Here is a 19,433-nt window from a genome sequence, read left to right as displayed (position 1 = left end):
CCAAGTGTAGAGAGTCATCTCTAGTGTCTGTGTTTCAAATCTTGAGATCGTAGTCTAACCAGAAGAACCTTTCTGCAGTAACTTTGTAACTTTTACGCACCCATTGAAAACCTATGGGAGCACGCGTGTGACTTTCCGCACTGCACACGCAACCCGTGGACCTCCTGGTCACTAACTAAAGTTAGCTCCTTGTAGGCCCAGCGATTCTAGAGGCCCTAGGCCTTTTCACTTTCCTGTTCGTGGTACTTATACCACTATTTTAGTATATGGTTTGAGTGGCCACCAGGGCCCATCCATATAAAGTGCAACTTCTGTATATTATTACATTGTCTTGTTTAACGATTTGTGCTCCTGTGCTCATAAAGAGTCTAGGGGATACTTTGAGAAATAAATACATATATATTTTCAATATATATCTGTGTGGTGTCCTTTCATTGGTATAAAGGGGGGTTGCATTTGGTAAAACAGCCTGCTTAACACGCTTTAACGAGTTTAGCCTCAAAGACTGCTTAGCCTACGCTACCACTAGGGCAGCTAGTCTGAAAAGGTTGACTTACAACCACACCATAAGGGTTGCTTGGCATGGTACAAGGTGGTCCCTTTAACTAGTGAACATCATATACCAGGCCAACTTCTCACAATGATATTTAATGGTACAAGCCTTGGAAGTTCCATACCTTGCAGACTACAGACCCAGTCTTAGGGGGTATCTGATGGACAGGCACAGGGGATAAGCCATCATTTCCCCAAACCTCACAGACTTGGCTCTACACCTACCACAAGTCAAATCCCCCTGACAGGACCTGCCTTGAAGTGACTGTACCTCATTTCAGACTTTTGTGAGGAGAAAACATTCTGTTTACGTGTACATGACTGTATACGTTGCCCTTAAACTCGGGCATTTTCTACATCAGAAATTATCCATATATATGTATGTGTGCTAGCTTTCCTCTATTAATATAACTGGCCCATTTCGAGTTTCCCCATGTTGTATTAAACACTTAGGCCGGAAATATTCCCTAAAACGTTGCGGCTTTAAATGCCGGGCACCTCTGAGAGTCTTTCTGAATAGCTGCGAGATTTTGATGGGGGCTTTCTCAGTTACTTCAATGGTTTTCCGGGAGCTCACCCCCTAAATGTCATATATTGACGAGTTTTCAAGTCTATTGCATTATTTTTAATAACGTGCATGATCCGACACCAAATGCGGCGTTTTTATGCGCAATGCTGCTTTGGGGAAGGATGTTTCCCTGTTGTGCGGCAGTGTCTATAGAATGCTTCCCCTCACCTTTTGCAGAGACAGTTTCTGCTCAGTCTGCACCTTTTCAAGTGGGGGTCACTGACGTATAACTTTATTGCCACATTTTAACAGGTTTCATGGCGCACATATTAGGCCCCAAACAGCGCGGACACTGCCATGTTGAGTGTGCGGGAACATCTGTCAGCATTTCCCAGGGCTTCACTGGCACATGGACCCTGGGCAGGATGCCAGGCCAGCCCAGTAGGACTTTCTGAGACGGGCTTGTCGGGGTCTGAGCGCCTGGCCCGTGATAGCTTTCAGCGCGCACATGACCCCTATGCACCCTTTTCAGTGTCTCCAGTGATGTGCGGCCCCTAGAGGATTGCTTCATTCCTCTGCAGTGACATTCACCTAAAGCCCCATGATGTCACAGGGTCTTGCAGGCAGGAGGTATTGCAGACATCCATAGAGCACCCCACAATGCTACTGGGTTTTCGCCGATATGCAAACCGTTAATGCGCAAGGTCAAAAGACAAGGATTTGACGAGACGGACAACCCCAGATGCTGCTGGGGGTCTGCCCTCTTTGGCAAGATATTGTAAGGGCCTTCTCACATCTGTCACGGTTTGTAGGGACACATGACTTAACTTGGGCCGGGTTGTTTGGGGGGCTACCACTGCTATAAAACGAAATGTGTGGGAAGTTTCCCCTCATTTATTGCCTAATGGCATGGGGCCAGGCAAGCAGAAAATCAGAACTAAAAGCGTCACAGGTTGTGTGAGCGGCGAAGGGGGGGGGGGGGGGGTCGGGGGTGGAGGAGGGCATGACCATAGGGACTCTTTTCGCAGAGGTTTCCTTTTCTGTTTATGGCCGGGTTACGCCGATCTGTTCTGCTGCCGCACAGGTGATTTGCAGGGCTGTATCAATTAATGCAGAGTCCAGGTTTGCAGGGCGTAGGGCCTTCCAGGACATGGCTCGATTTACAGGGTCCTTTCTAACAAAATTACTGGCAGAACGTGCATGAGCACGGCGCCACATCTTGTCCCGATTTGTAGAACTACAGCGCACTAAAGCGTTTCGTGTCCAATCACTAGTACACACTATTAAACACTGGAGTGAAATCGGAAGTTGCATATTTATAGCAGCGCGCACTAATGGTTTTTGCCGCCCTCCCCTTTTGGCCGCCCTAGGCGGCTGCCTAGTCTTGCCTAATGGTAGAAACGGCCCTGCTGCACTACACTGTAAAATGTAGTCAACCCTGCTGCATAATTTGGTACTTCCTGTTGCATAATTCCAGAGGACCTGATTAAAGTGCCGCTGCTCTTCTGGTACTTGAGAGAGGTGGAGAGAAGCAAAGGAGAGAGATGGGAGGGTAATAGGGGTCATAAGGAGGAGGCTGAGGCATTGCTGGGTCTATTGCATTATTAACCTTCCTGCTTCCTCAAATTTGCTTGAAAATGCTCCATTTATCCACTATTTTTTCAAAATTTTCTCGGGGGGGGGGGAGGTGGAGGGGTGAACCCCACGAAAACCCCTTTGGTTGTTCAGGCTCGCTTGCTGCGCTTGCTCACCTCAGTGCAGTACCACGATAATTTTACGTCCCACCACTTTCAAATGTCACCAGCCGCCACTGACAGGTCCTGGAGTTATCTGACATAGGTGCCTAGAGAAGCCATATTTAGGTCTGGCTGATCTAGTGAGTGGGAATTACCCCAGGGAATGTCCTCCTCAATTGGGTAAAGAGTCCCAGGGCTAACCCTACCCACTTTGGGCATTTTCAAGATTGCTGAAGTCTTCAACCAAACTCAATTTAAGTTCAGTGGGCTGAGGAAGTGCGTGGTGAGTGTAATATGGTAATGCCAGTGTTCCCCCTGATAGCACCTCCTAGACATCCCCTTGTAGGCAGGTGCAGTCACTCAGTGCACCCCACTGCAAGGGGATCTCTCACCCCTCTTAAAAGTACAGACGAGTTGCTGTCTGCACAGTGAAACACAGAGCGGCAGCTTTATAGTCACTTTATATTTCACTAGAATGCGCTACCCTCCGGGCAGCATGAGTCCGCGGCTGCCTGAGGGCAGGGCATTCAATATAATATAGTGCACTCTCTTTGTTTGCACAGAGTGCCCAGTGCCAACAAGGAAAATGCAACGCATAGTGTATTATGGCCCCAGGTTGATACCAATTTAATTGTGTTTAAAGAGGAGCACAAAGACTTAAATACTGTTTAGAAGGCGTGAGGCGCACATAATCCTACACAAAAATAGGGTTCAGAAAAAGGCAAAACAGTCCAGGGTTACTGTAGGAAAGTAGGATCTGCTTTCGTGGTTATCCCTTCTTTTTGCCTGGTGTCAGTATGTTTTTGACTAGTCTGACTGGGATCCTGCTAATCCGGACCGAAGTCACTGTGCTTTCCCCTTAAATTGACCATGGTAAATACTATTCCTACTCCCCTCTGGGCAACAGTAGAGAGAGAGTAGTTCATTTAAAAAATAACATATTTTACCAACTCTAGTAAATAACCAAAAATATAATATTGTTAATAAAAAATTATATATCTAAATTTAAAAATAAAAGTAAACAAATTACATATTGTTTTTAATGATTATCATCAATTAAAACAAATATTAATAATTTAATTAAAATGCCACATAATATTCCTATAGATTACAGCCAAGAATTAAAATGTAATTAAAATAAACAATAAACACATTTAACATATCAAGTAATGAATCATAAAATTATTAATTAATTAATTAATAATTATTAATTTAGTACTATTTAAATAGCTTCCCACCATATTCTCTTACAAACACAACAAAACCTTTCCTAATATATAACATAAAAAATTAAGGGCTCATTGGAATGGCATCGCCGTGGGCAGGGGACTGCCCAACAAGACTTTGGTGGTCCCACCGCCCAATTACAATGTGCCCGTCGGGGGGCGAAAAGTGCTCAACAACACTATGGTTTGTGCTGCTGCCTTGGAAAAGGGCCGCAGCGCAAACCACAGTGTTATTGAGCACTTTGTGCACATTAAATCACTGTGTATCTGGCACACAGGTGCATGAATGTGCATGAGGGCACAACATGTGCCCCCAGGGCCACATTACAATGGCCCATGGAGGACGGGGCCCTGGTTGGGGCCCCCAAAGTACTTTTCTGGCTACCTGTACATGACGGTGGGACTGCCATGAGCAAACAGTCGAAAAGGGACTTCGTAACCCTACTCAGGCACCGCCTCCATTCAGGATCACGATTCCGACCGCTGCCCTGCAGGGATCTGTAGATCCTGTTGAAGGTGGCAGTCTGTGCCATGACAGTCAAGGGTCTGACTGCCTGCATCATAATGCGGCGGTCGACCTGAAGGGCTGTCTGTTGGTTGGACCCCCACCGATGGCCTATTGGTGACGGTCCCACGGGCATAGTAAAATGTAACTTACAAATATGATACCTAAAATGTAACTCAAGAAATGGAGCATTGGACAATCTCCACCGGTACACAATCTTGTTCTGTACTTGATTTGTAGTATGCAACTGAAGAAGCAAAGAGACGAAATACAAAAAACAATGTGCAGCAGTGTAAGAAGCCGGAAAGATTCCTTGTTCGTATGTCCATGAAGTTCAGCCAGGTCAAAGACGTTTTATAAAATGTTACAATGGAGCTGGATGACAAGTTGTTAGGTGCAGATTGGGACTGACCTATAGGGCAATCAGACAGTGCCCGACAGACTGGTCTAGCAGTTCCGTGTGTGGGCCAGTTTATTTGGCTCTTTGTAGGCCTGTTTTATGGTGCTTGGCCGGTTTTCACTGCAGAGTTCCTTGATAATAAAACAAACATTGCCTGCAGCAAGCTCAAATCCACACAGTCTTCCACACTTGCAAAACAATTATAAAGCGTGTCTTTACAACTTCAAAACCGGCCCAGTTTGCAAATATCACCCTCTTTTTTAGCTATCTAATTCCAGTGGCTGCCGCCACATAAAAAAAGTGGCAGGCGGGGGGAGGGGATGTGGGGGGGAGCTCGGGGAGGTCATGGGGGGGAGAGAAAATAATAATCATTTTTTTTTTTTTTTAAATAAAAGAAGTTCAACTTAGCACCGGGATTGGCCTGAGCAGGCAGGGAAGGCGCTCTGCTCAGGTCAGGGTGTCTGTGGGATTTCTCTAAATCAGCTGTTAAATACAGTCGGGTTAGAGAAACCTAAATGCGCTTATGTGTTTTGGTCACCCTGACTCAGCTGGCCAAAAACACATGAGCATTTAGGGAGTGCACGTAGCACTCCTCCTCCCCCTCCCATTCGTCGGTCATGCCCCCCTCCCAGCACATGCCTGCTGAGCCAGCAGCTTAACAGTAAAACAATAATGAAATACTGTTTAATTTTTTAGCAGCTGGCTCGGAGCCAGTGGGGCGACGCTCTTCCGCTGTTGCGGAGGAGCCGCCCCTGTCCAACTCTAGAGGTGGGCGAGCCACTGAAAGCTCTGGCTAAGCACGAGATCTTGGTGGAACCTCAAGCCCATAATGAGCCAATCTTTCTAGTGGCATGTGCCTACCACCCTCCCTCTACTCGGGATCATGTGCCATTACAACCAGAAGTTTAAATGTTAGATTTACTTACGTGCAGTGGTTAATTTGAAAACAAATAAGCGCTGGGGCTCTTTTTAGGAGGCAGGTTGCACCAGCCCATTTCTCCTGTGAGCGCTACCTAAAACAGAACCAACTACTAGCCATGAAAGAGCTGGGGAACAAGGTTCATGTCTCGGCGTCGGCTCAACACCCTGTGATTCTCAGGCAAATGACTTCATTTCCCAGGGTACCATTTATGAGGCCCCTTGCGCCACTGGAACATAACTTTTTGTGACGGTCCGTGGCGCAGAAGCCTGCTCTACTTTTTGTGGCTTAATGCTGCCTCGTAAATATTGTTCCCTTTAACGCAGTTTTCTGCGTTAAAGGGGCGTGCAATGGGTGTTGCTGGGCACATTTCCAGCAACATCCATGTCTTTTTGACTCTGCCCCAGATTTATGAGAAATCGGAACTCTGAGGCAGCGCCAAAAACTTATACCACCCCTGAGGAGGCGTAAGGAACGGAACAACAAGGAGAAATATCTTTATTTCTCCTTGTTTTTCCTTTTCTGTGTGTGCTATATTCTACAGCACACATAGAAAGAGGAAAACGCCTTTTGTGATTATTTTTGTGCAGGAAGGTTTACCTTCCTGCATGAAAACAACCATCCCAGCAATGCAGGCACCCTTGCACAATGGTGCAAGGGTGCCTGCGTTGGTGCACGGCAGCCCATTGTGCACCAGCACTGGGGAAAAAGAAAGAAGTGCACCGTAATTGATAGCTACGGCACATTCCTGCCCTTTTCTTTTGCCGTACAGCAGCGCAGCAGAAAGACCTGTGGTGCTGCCCTACAGCAAAAGCTCATAAATCAGGCCCCCAGAGCCTATCATAAATGAATGTGTCTGTAACACGTGCTCATGAAAAGCGCCAGTGTTGATGACTAAGTGCCAGTGCTCAGCACCGGAAACCACCAGCTCAAATTAAGCACTGCTTACTTGCATATGTAGTTGTAGAAATGTATATTTTCATCTATAATTGCTTGTAGTTAGAATCCGGCAGTTTCCTCCTCTTGCAAAGCTTGTTGTTTACGAAGTAAATGTTTGCTTTGTTTGGTGTGCATTTTATATATTTCTTAATGGTCTAAGTTGTTAGATTATTAAAGTTGTTTATAGTGTTATTTTATTGGTTGGTTTATTATGATTGTAATTTTTTTTAGCAGTTAGATGTTTGTTTGGTAAATGCTAATTTATGTTTTCTTTTAGTGGCATTATATATATAATTGTATTTATTTAAATAGGAATTTATTTGTTTTGATATAATATTTTATATGTGATTTTTATTTAAATGTTTATAGTTAATAATGTTTTAGGTATATTTCTTGTATATATTATAAGTGTACTGTTTTTATAGGGTTAATATTTAAGTTTTGGGTGACGTGATATATTTTTATTTAATTATAGAATTTTTTATATGTTTAGGATTTTTTAAAGTAATTGTTATATGGAAAAATAGAGCTTTTGGCATATTTTACTGAATTTATTAGTATTTTGACGATAATTTTGTAGTTGATATCATGATAATTCCAATATTTGTTTTATTAATACATGTAAAAATTTATATTTGTGTTAACAACATTTGTGTGCTCGATATTAGTGATTTTTATAGTTATGTACTCAGAGCTGATATTTTTGTTCTCTATATTTCATTTCAGATATTTCTTGTTCTCAATATTTATTGGATCAATATAATGTCACTGATCCAATCAGATTTTTGATTATGGCAGTGTGCGGACTTCCAGATTTCGGGTCTTATTGATGGACTGAATGAGAACATTCCACAAAACGGGCAGGATGGGAGAATCCGTGAGGAATCTGCAGGTAAATACAGTCCCGACCAGAAACGCCATTACCGAAGGTAAGTAAACTTGGGCTTGTGATAGAGACTTATAACCGCAGGCTCCTCGCCAAGTGAATAGATACTAAAGCAGTAACCCCCAGTGGAGGATCTGTGGAGTGGCTCAGACCAGGAAATCCTGCAGGACAGCTTTAGCTAAGTGCCTGTCCCGCCGGACCTGGCTGTCCAGGCAAGTTTCTTGTGAATGTGTGAAGGGACACCTATGTAGCTGCCTGGTAAATGTCCGTAACGGACACACCGTTCGCTCTCGCAGTAGTGACAGACTTCACTCTGGTGGAATGACTACCAATCCTTCTGGGAATTGCTTTTTATCTAGCCCATAGCAGATCTTGATGCATACCACAATCCTTCAGGAGATTGTTCTCTTTTGCACTAGTTTGCTCTTTGTCACTCCAGGGAAACAGATGAAAAGATGGTTAGCCTGTTGGCAATATCTGACTCGGTCAACGTAGAAACTCAGGGCCTTTTTGGGGTCTGTACGGTGGAGTTGTTCTTCCTGAATGTAGTGATTGGGCATTGGGCATTGGGCATTGGGCAATGCAATGCATAGAAGTTCGGCAAGGTGATGGATTTCTCTATGTGTTTAGGGTGTTACTACCTTTGACAGGAATGCTGCATTTGCAGTCTAGCAGCCGCCACTGCAGGTCTTTTGCTGTCAACTTTGACACCTTGATGGGCTCAGATAGGCCCCCTTGATGCTGAGCCTACTGGGTCTGTAGGTCTCACTGCAGAGCCCGTATATGCCACCTGATGTGGCCCACAAGCAGGATGCAGGAGACCAAGAGGCCAATAAGCCTCAGAGTTACTCTTTCTGAGGCTTACGTCACTGGCTGAAAATCCTAGACTGTTTGAGGCAGAGGGAGGCTCAAAAGGGCACCGCATCCATGATGGCTCCAATAAAGGAGTCAGGTGTGACATTGGCATGCTGATGATGAAATCCAACGATGTCAACAGGTCGTCTGTTGTCTGAAGGTGGCTTACAACTGCATGAGATGTGGTCACCCTTAGTAGCAAGTCATCAAGACATGGAAAGACTGGTATTCCCACCCTCCGCAGTTGGGCTGCGATCATTACCTTCGTGAACACCTTAGGTGCAGTGATGAGGCAAAGGGGAGCTCGGTAAAGTGAAAGCAATTGTGGCTTACCTAGTACCGTCTGTAAGACTGCAGTATGGGCATGTGGAAAATGTGTCCTATAGATGCAATGTCCATCATTCCGTTTCCTGGATCCAGGGCTGACAGGACTTAGGCCCAGATGAGCATCTTGAGCTTGTAATTCCTAAAGAAGAAGTTCAGAGAGCATAAATTGAGGATGAGGCTAGGGCTTTTGTCCTTTTTCTGCACCAGGAAATAATGGGAGTAACAGCCAGACCCGATCTCTGATGCTGGCACCCTCTCTATCGCTCCGTTGTACAAGTGAGCTTGAATCACTCTGCAGAGTATGGACACGTGTTTCTCCGGGAGGAGTTGCGGTGTGGGTGGCATATCTGGTGGATGGGCTTGAGAGGGTAGGGAATAACTGTGTTCCACGATTTGCAGCACCTAATCGTCGGATGTGATGTTCCTTCACCTGGGGAGATAAAAGGAGACATGCCTTCCCATTGGGCAATTGTGAGTTGCAGAGGGAGGTGAAAAGTTGGTTTGAGGCTGCTGCAGAAGAGGAGGCTGGTATTAAGCTAGAATGTTGGTCCTGGGGTCCTGGGCTCTGTTGACCTGATCCCCTGCCTCTACCTTTAAAGGATTGGGAGACCTGTTGCTGTGGAAGTGTGCATTGGAACTTTCTTTTTGTGATGTCTGCCAAAAAGGTGGAGCAAGACCCAGATTGTGAGCAGTAACTTTGCTCTCGTTAAATCTTTATAAGGCTGAGCCCGCCTTTGCTCCAAACAGCCTAGAGCCATCGAAGATCATGTTCATGAGGGACTGATAGACATATGATGAGGAGCCCGTTGAGAAAATCAAAGCATGGTGCTGCAGCACCATGCGGGTACTGACTGCCCTACCCAGGCAGTCAGTCGTGTCTACGCCTGAACATATAGAATATTTTGCTGTGTCCTGGCCCTCTGCCATTAGGCATTCCAGGGTGGGCTGGATGTCTTTTGGGGCAGCTAGCAAGATGTCTGCCACTCTGTTCCATAACGCATATGAATATCCGCCCATGAGGCAATACGTATTTACTGTAAGACAAAATCCCCTCTTTGTCTAGGTACCCACTAGCACCTCAATGAGGGCCCCATTGAAAGGTAACATAGTTTTTTTTGCTTTACCCGAGGTTGAGGACCTCAGTGAGAGCATTAAGTTTCACCTCCGTTGAGGGAAGGGTGAGATCTAATGCCAGTTGCCGTGCCTGAGTTTGCGAAGGACAGGCCAATGACTGGGGAGGGGTTTAGTCACTGGCCTCCTGCAGGCATCAAATATGTTCCCATCAGCAAAAGAATCATAATAGGTACTGTCTTCTACATCGTCATCATCATCGTCATCATCGTGAGGAGCCTACAATAGTGGGTCCGAATGGGTGTACTATTGCGGGCGGTTCAGGCTTCAGATTCTAATAAGACTATAGATCCAGTTCAGGCTTTGGCGATGTTGGTGCTGGTGTCAGGAGTCGGATTTGTGGCTTTGGTTGCAGCTCCAAAGGCAGCATTGGCCATTGCGACAGATCCGGAGTTGGCGACACTGTTCTGGAGAAAGGGGCTGTCCTTGGATCGAGGCCGAGTGACACAGTTGACATCGAGGATAGATATAGATCCCCTAGTGGTAATCCAAGATTAGGCCAAAATGTGAGGTAGAGGGACCCAGTTGGGCACCAAAGATGGTGTCTAAGGACTATTACAGCTCTTGGAGCTGTTGTGGCGTTATCAACGGCTGGGGAAGTTAACCCGTATCAGAATCAGCGCTGGGATTGGTTCTGAAGAGGGGGAACTTCCCCAGCCTAGTGGTGCCTGGAGCATTGCCCAACTCTGAATGGTGCTAGAACCAGGCCAATGGAAACACATGTTTCCAACGCTTGTGTTTCTTTGAGGTTTTTTGCCTCCCAGATGCTAGAAACTTTGATGACGACTAGTCCCGGAAGTGGCTTTGGCTTTGGGAGCTAGAGCTCGTCTGAGTCCTAGACTTTGACTTCTTATGAAGTTCAGAGCAGCGAGTTTTGCTTTGCTGTCACAGATGGCCCAGCGATTCATCTTCATGCAGCACTCACATGACACTGAGTTCTGTTTGGATCCAAGACACTAAAGACAGAGGTCATGGGTCTCGACACAGCCTAAACCCTGTAGTTTTAGGGGGAAACCTATCTGCAATCTCTGATGGAAAGTCTGAGGGAATAAATACTGTCAGATTGACAGAATTCGAGACTCTCCAGATCTGCGTCAGAAGACTCAGAAAACAAGCATTTTCATAACAATAGGTCTCGCATTTATGAGAGTTTAAGCTATTGGCATTGGTAATGACAATGCCTTTTATTTATGTGTTGTTTATAAAACTGATAAATAAAAGGCATTGTCATTTACAATGCCAATAGCTTAAACTTGTGCGAATGTGAGACCTATTACATTGCAAATGCGTGCTAAAAATTTTTGAAAAGCGTTAAAAGAGAGCGTGTCCAGCGGACTGAGCTATTTTGAGAAAATAGTGCTCGGAGGCTGTAATTAAAGCCTACTGAGTAACAACACACGTAACAGGGGGTGTCGCCATGGGAGGTTACAAAATGAGACAAGGTGGTACTAAGGAGGGACTACTAAGCCTTTTGACCAATGAAGAGCCACAGTTAACAGTGGATAATGACACAAGCCAATGAAAAATGTGGGCAGAGAGTGGGCGGAGCATCAAGTCCCTACCTCAATACAGCATGCCCCGCAGAGCAACACATGCGCTGCCCAGGCTTGACCTAAAAAGGACAGGCATCAGCCAGCGGATGGAGCACATATATAGGGGTCTGATATCACATCAGGGATGGGACGGATCCAACACACATCTATAAGATACCACCTGTCAACACATAAAGAATTGCTAGAAAAGGGTTTCTGGATCTGGACTTTCACCGGGGGAATATTCACAAGGTGTGGAATCTGAGGTCACACATACACGTCCACTAATGTTCCTCCCTGTGTTTGGATTCCTGCCTCAGACCACTCACCACCCACTCTTTTGTGGTAGTTTCTACTCGACTTAAATTACCACTGCTGTTTACCTCCTGTTGAACCCGAATCCTGATAGTTGTGCGGGCTTACTGAAACTTTAATATCTTGTACAAGACACTTATAAATTATATGTGAAATAATTCACTTCAAGGGGGTTTCCCTGTTTCTTTAAAGCCCAGCAGCACCACACAGCACCTACCTGGCCCCAGAGCTCCGTGGCAGTTTGTCTTCCCCGCCGCCTCCTGTTCCTAGAGGCCGCCGTAGGGGGAGACTACAGCACCCAGCATTCCCCTTCGGCCCGCCCACTTCCGGCGGAAAAGCGCGCCCGGAGGCGCTACATCTTCGGAGGCTCCCTCGGTGGAGCGGGGGGTCTTTGCTCAGAATCGGAGCCCAGCAGCACCACACAGCACCTACCTGGCCCCAGAGCTCCGTGGCAGTTTGTCTTCCCCGCCGCCTCCTGTTCCTAGAGGCCGCTGTAGGGGGAGACTACAGCACCCAGCATTCCCCTTCGGCCCGCCCACTTCCGGCGGAAAAGCGCGCCCGGAGGCGCTACATCTTCGGAGGCTCCCTCGGTGGAGCGGGGGGTCTTTGCTCAGAATCGGAGCCCAGCAGCACCACACAGCACCTACCTGGCCCCAGAGCTCTGTGGCAGTTTGTCTTCCCCGCCGCCTCCTGTTCCTAGAGGCCGCCGTAGGGGGAGACTACAGCACCCAGCATTCCCCTTCAGCCCGCCCACTTCCGGCGGAAAAGCGCGCCCGGAGGCGCTACATCTTCGGAGGCTCCCTCCGCGTCGCGGGACGCGCGCGGGCGGCTACGGGCTGAGCCCGGGCAGAGGGCGGGCCGTCTGTGGCCGTCAGGGGCCTAAGGAGGCCGGGCCGGGCCACCCCCCTGATCAGCTCTCCCCGGTCACCTACATGTGAGTGATGAGTGGTGTGACATCGGGGTAATAGAGGATAGACATTACTTCACTCTCCTGTGACTGTAACATTGGACTAGAAGCAGATGCTGGGTCTATTATTTATGAAAGCTGTGTCAAGAGGTTGAGAGGTTCACTACGCTATAACTCTGTTTTTGTGAGGCACAAGTGATAGCGTGGCAGTGGGTGGGCGAACTAAATAAATCACGAGAGTTGCATAGGCACTGATCTGCATTAGGGGGAAGTATGGCAGGCAAAACTCTGACACGCTCGTCAAGAGCAAAGCGTAGTATAGCCGAGGCTTCTCTGGCACATAAAGAGGATATTAGTTCTGTATACCCTGTTATTATGCAGCCTACTGCCATTGATCGCATGCTAAAAAGAGCGCTAGGGGTCGTGTCAAGTGAAATTGAGCGCACTGAGAGGCGCTTGTCTTTAACCCCTGACTTTGATCCTCTCCTAACCACACAGGATCAAGAGCAGGAGGTTGTGCTAATCTCACCCCCTAGCCCCCTAGAAACTAGCGAGAGGGATATTTCATGTGCCCAATCCATCTCCATTAACAACAAGGAGGTTCAAGGCCCCACCAAACGCGCTATTGTACACAAAAAGAAGAAATGCGCTCAAAAAAAGCGCAAGAATACAAATAGTGTAATCACTCATACCAATCTACCCAGCAGAAATTTTATTAGGACTGACCGAGCCACACAGACATCTCCTCAAGTAGATCCCCCAATTTGGTTAAATAAGATTATGTCAGACCTACAGGCCCAGTTAGAAATATTGGTTATTAATCAGCTGAAGCCGGTGACAAGTAGGCTGGACAAAATCTTAAGCGAATTAAAGAATAGAGTGACAAAAGGTAGCTCACCAGGTGCTTCAAGTAACCCCATTAGCATCCTAGAGTCTAATTCAGTAATACAAAGGGTGAATAATTTTAGTGAAAGCAGGAATGTACAAACAATATCTGCACAAATCCATGATGCACCGGTTCCCCATGGACAAGCGCTCAGTAAAGACAAATCTAGTGAGTGCGAATCGTGCTCCAACAATGGACCAGGCAAACAGAAGCCGGACAAACAGTCTCAACCCCCTGCTGACCCCATAAATAATGCAGTCACCAACGAAGATAGGTCCACACTAACACACAGGAGATTCCCCACCATAAATCTTCCTCCTGAGGCGTGCCCGCTGGTTGTTGTTTTTGCCGGGGTCCCAGAATTAAAAGAGGCCCAGAAAGAATCCCACCAGGAGTTAAAAAATAAACTTATTTTTTGGCTCAATCAAAACAGACCAATATCCAATAACCAGGATGGGGAAATTCTCTTGGTTAGACGAGTGAATTGGATAGGGAGTGGGCCTAAAAATATCGAGGGAAACTGCATTATTGCTAATTTTAGAGACAGGTGGGTGGTTGAGCATATTCTGAGCCAGGCACCACCCAGATGCATGACGCGTATAAGGCCATTGTCACTTAGCTATTTCTATTCGAGGCAGCAGGTGTTAAAAGAGGGACAGCACAATGCAGGGAGAGGTGTGGAGGGACGAAATCTTGGTTTAAATGGAGGTCTAAATTTTCCTCGACAAACGACAGGCTTCTGGGAAGGAAGACACTCATGTTGGGCAAATAGGTTTGCCCCACTAAGGTCACTAGAGGAGATTGACTGACTATTTAATTCACACTTATCCCTAGTACAAGCTGACATGGAACAGATTACACCTGATCAGGTAGACCGGATAGAAGGAACCCCTCCCCGACATGGTTTGACCAATGAAGATGGGCAGTCATCACCGGGGGGAGGTGGGTGCAGGATCTTAGCAAACACCCCAGGAATCCTAGACCCTCTCTCTGGGGTTTGTGTACATACACCCTCAGGGACAGGAATCATAGTCACAGAATCAAGACATCAGGATAGTGTTTTGCAGAAACAATCCCCCAGAAAGAAAGGGGGGCGGGCTATCACCGCTCTAGAAACGGTAGCGGTAGGGCCCGTCACTACTGAGAAAGAGGGTCTGAAAATTATCTCGTGGAATATAGCAGGCATTGCTGGGAAATTTAACAACAAGGAATGGCGACAATATATGGCCCATTTCCATATAATTTGCTTACAAGAAACCTGGGCTTTGGATAATTCCCACCTTCATATGGTCGGTTATAAATGTTTTTTTACGCCTGCACAAAAAACCCCCTCAGGTAGGGCTAAGGGTGGTCTGATCATATATATTGATCTAAACATAGAAGGCAAATGGTCTATGGTGGATTGGTTCGCATGGAACACTCAGGCCCTGAGATTCAGTAATAAAGGGTTGGGTCTTGTTTTGTTCAATGTGTATAATGCCATTCTTCCGGAAAATGACTTTACTATTATGAGGGAACTGGATGCTAGACTGAAACTCGAACTTGCTCCCGCTTCATGGCGCTGTGGCCCCTTGGATATTAGTAATGGGTGACTTGAATTGTCACTTATGCCCGGGGTTGTTTCCGATCAGTGCTAACTGGTCAATATGTCCTATAGAAAAAGGTCCCCATTTCAGCCACTCCCTTAGTGGCATTGAATGGGGTAAGTTGATTCACTCATACGACCTCGAGCACACTGTTGACATGATGCCTTTGGGACCGGATGGCACACTCCCCCCTACTTTTAAAGGGAGAGGGTGCTCGTCCTACATAGACTATATTTTTGTCTCGAGAGGCCTAAAAAATCGGATTACTAAAGTAGAAATCGAGTGGAGTCCGTTTAGCGACCATAACCCTTTGGTTATGGAGCTCCTGCACCAGGGTAAGCAAAAGATTAAGTCTGTGGATGGTATTATTGAATGTGTTACAGCCCAGGGTAGAAGACTCAAGTGGGCAAAAATAGACGGGGCTAGATTCTACAAATCCCTGATGGAAAGAGCCAAGTCTTTTATTGATGAGTCCTTAGACCCCTTGGTGGTAGGGTCTGGCCTTATAAAACTGTTTGGACAAATAACGGGTCTGGTGGATGAGCTATTGTTGGTTAAGGCCCCTAAGAAAACTCATTTCAACTCACCAAAATGGTTTGATAGGGGTTGTACACATGCACTGAAGAACCTAAAAATGGCCCTAAGCGGAACACCAAGGGACCAAGCAGTAGTCAAAACATGTAGGTTAACATATAGGAAGGAGTTAAAAAGACGGAAAGTTACACTGCAGGGGGAAGCATGGGCGGCCTTGAGGGAGGCCTCTGAAAATAGGGATATTACAGAATTTTGGAGATTAATAAACTCCCCTTGTTTTCAAGATAACAACGCCCCTGAGGTTGCATCAAACATTCTCCCAGAACAGTGGATTGCTCATTTTGAGGGCCTGTATAACCACGGGGAGGAGAATTCAACAAAGGAGAGGGGGATGAATTTAGCGTGCAATCGGGTGGTATTCTCCCTGGAAGAGATTAGAATGGGCATCGAGGGTCTTACTAAAAATAAAGCCCCGGGCCCAGATGGGATCCCCCCAGACCTGTTCTTGAGTCAGGTGGATCTATGGGCCCCCATTATAACTAGAGTATTAAACGCAACTACAATGGTCGGTTTGCCCCGGTCTTGGTCAACGGCCATTATAGTACCTATTTTTAAAAAAGGCAACAAAGATGACCCCCAATGCTACCGTCCCATTTCCTTGATAGATGTTACTGCCAAAGTCCTGGGAAGAGTAATCCTGAATCGATTGACCGAGTGGGCCGAGGACAAAAATATCATTTCAGATGCTCAGTATGGCTTTCGGACCGGCAGGTCCACTAGCGACCAATGCCTGAACCTATACATGCTGATAGCAAAGTACACCAAAACCAGCAATGAAGCTATGTATTTGGGGTTCATGGACTTGGCCGCTGCATTTGACCATGTCAATAGGAATAAGCTATGGGCAATGATGAGCCAACTCGGAATCGACCCTGGGATAATCCATATATTGAGGGAATTGCACAGAGAAACCTCCGCACGGGTCCGGTATAACAAAGATGGGGGATTGACAGAATCCTTTAGCTGCACAAGTGGGGTGAGGCAGGGATGCATATTAGCCCCTTTTTTGTTTTCGCTGTATATTAATAACTTGGAACAATCGCTTAATAATTTAAATGTAGATTGTCCAAGGGTAGGGACACGTAACATCCCAATGCTGTTGTACGCAGACGATGCGGTGCTCCTGGCACGGACCCCGAAAAGCTTGCAGATTCTCATTGATGGGTTCGTCCAATTTATGGAGGCAATAGACCTGTCTGTCAATTTAAAAAAATCATATGTAATGACAGCAGGCCACAAGCCACGGATTGGTTTCACCTACAGAATCGGCACCCACATACTTGAAAGGGTGCAAACATTTTCTTATCTAGGGGTGCTTTTTGATGAGTCTTTAAAATTCACACCTCTTGTGCAAGAAAGGTGTGGAAAATTGGTGGCGTCCTTTGGTGCAATTTCTGGTTACGGGAGGAAAGTCGGCCGCTGGTGTCCAGAACAAACAATGAACCTGTACGGCTCAATGTGTTGCCCAAAAACTATGTACGGCTCAGAAGTATGGGGATTTATAAATTTGGATGGTTTACAAAGGGAAGAAAATAAAATATTTCGTTCAATATTGAAAGTCCCCAACTGCACACCAGATTTTATTGCCCATAAAGAACTTGGAAGACCCTATTTAGAGGATCTGATCAAGCTCAGACCAATCCTGGCATGGCTTAAAATATGGTCAAACCCTGATGCTGCACTGAGCAGGTTGATCATACAAGATTGCCTGAACAGAGACAAACATCTGAAAATTCCATGGATCAATTATGTTAAGACTACCTTAGAAAATATGGGTTACCAAGAGCTGTACCTAAACCCCTTATTGATCAATGCTCAGGACAAGCCTAAATTAAAGAGAATTTTTTTGGAACTAAGAGTATTGGCCAGGAGTAGGCTAGAAGGGAGCAAACCCACTGTGAGCACCTATAGTAGGCTTGAAACCACTGTCGGGATGGAACCGTACCTTTGTGTCCTTTATAATGCTCAAGAGAGGTTTTTAATGTCACGTTTTAGGCTCAATTTTTTATCTTATTTATTAGCTGAACCAGCAGGTTTTAGTAAATCAATTGACCAGAAGGGTGCCTGCGGCTGCGACAATAAGTCTCCGCAGGACACCCTTCATTTTGTACTTCTATGTCCCATTTATACCATCCCAAGACGAAGAATTTTTAAAAGACATTTTGAAAAAGACAAGATTTACTCGAGCCAAGGAGGCATTGACCTTTTTACAAAGGGCTAGTGACCCGTTAACACTATGTGCGGTGATAAGTTTTTTGAAATTTGCACTTAGACTCAGAGTATCAAGAGGCCAGCATTAATCATGAAGACTGTAGATTCGTCAAACTGTTAGTCTCAGGAAGCTATCCATGAGGATTGTATGTGAACAATGATTTATTTGCATGTACATAGATTCATTCAATGTTCTGTATACTGATTTAATACTGTTTTAACCGCATATATGTGTACTCTTTTATGATGATTTTTAACCATCGAATAAAGAACTATTGAATTGAATTGAATGTAACCCCAGTGTTTCAAACATCAGTTTATAGTTTGTTCTCATCTTCAAAGACACAACATTCAGAATACTTCCCTGGAAACAGCGGGGGGTCACGAGGAGATCTCGAATGTAGAAGGTGGGTCCGGGGGCAGCAGCACGCAGCAGGATAGCTTGGTAGATGACTCCATGAACCCAATAATCTGAGCTGTCTGCTGGCGCGCGCTCTTCGTGGCTTCCTGGGAGTCATAGGTCATTGCCAGAGTGCCGCCTCACAGCCCCTCCCCCTCCTTGCAGCTTCAGTCCACACAGCGTCAGCGCCCGATGATGACTGGTGGACTGAGAGCCTCGGTGTCATGGAAAGGAGCCTGGCACCAGCGCGCGAGCCGCGTTACACTGTGAGCGACACCTCCGGCCTTGCAGACCAGTCATACGGGGGAATAAGGACCACAGCCCGGTGCCTTGAATCCTCCTACACCGCAGCCCCAATGCTGCCTCACCAAACCATGAAATACCCCAGGAGGCAATTTATAGAAATACAGAAGTCCCTTACACAGGTAGGCTCCACTACAAATGGTATCTATCTATCTATCTATCTGTCTGTCTGTCTGTCTGTCTGTCTGTCTGTCTGTCTGTGTATCTATCTATCTATCTATCTATCTATCTATCTATCTATCTATCTATCTATCTATCTATCTATCTATCTATCTATCTATCTATCTATCTATCTATCTATCTATCTATCGCTCTCTCTCCCTCTCTATCTCTCTATCTATCTTTCTATCTTTCTGTCTGTCTGTCTTTCTATCGGTCTGTCTATCTATCTGTCTGTCTATCTATCTATCTATCTGTCTGTCTGTCTGTCTGTCTGTCTATCTATCTGGTACAAACAGAGGTTCCACAGAGATGTCCAGGCAGGGGTGGCAGCAGAAGTAGCAGCTCAACATACAACAGAATAGGAACACTACACAGCTCCCCGCCCCCTGGCACTTACACCTGCACCAGGTCGGATTGGACACCGATAGTAACATACATTGTGGGGTGAAGGGGGCCAGATGTGTTCTGCTGGAGCAGGTATGAGGAAGCAGTCAGGGGGGCATTGTGCGTGCGCTCCCCTCCCTGCTGCCATCACACCAGGGCCGGCCCTGAA

The sequence above is a fragment of the Triturus cristatus genome, chromosome 2_1 (assembly GCF_964204655.1).
Source record: "Triturus cristatus chromosome 2_1, aTriCri1.1, whole genome shotgun sequence".
NCBI classification, from domain to species: Eukaryota; Metazoa; Chordata; class Amphibia; order Caudata; family Salamandridae; genus Triturus; species Triturus cristatus.
This window is presented reverse-complemented; position numbering follows the sequence as displayed.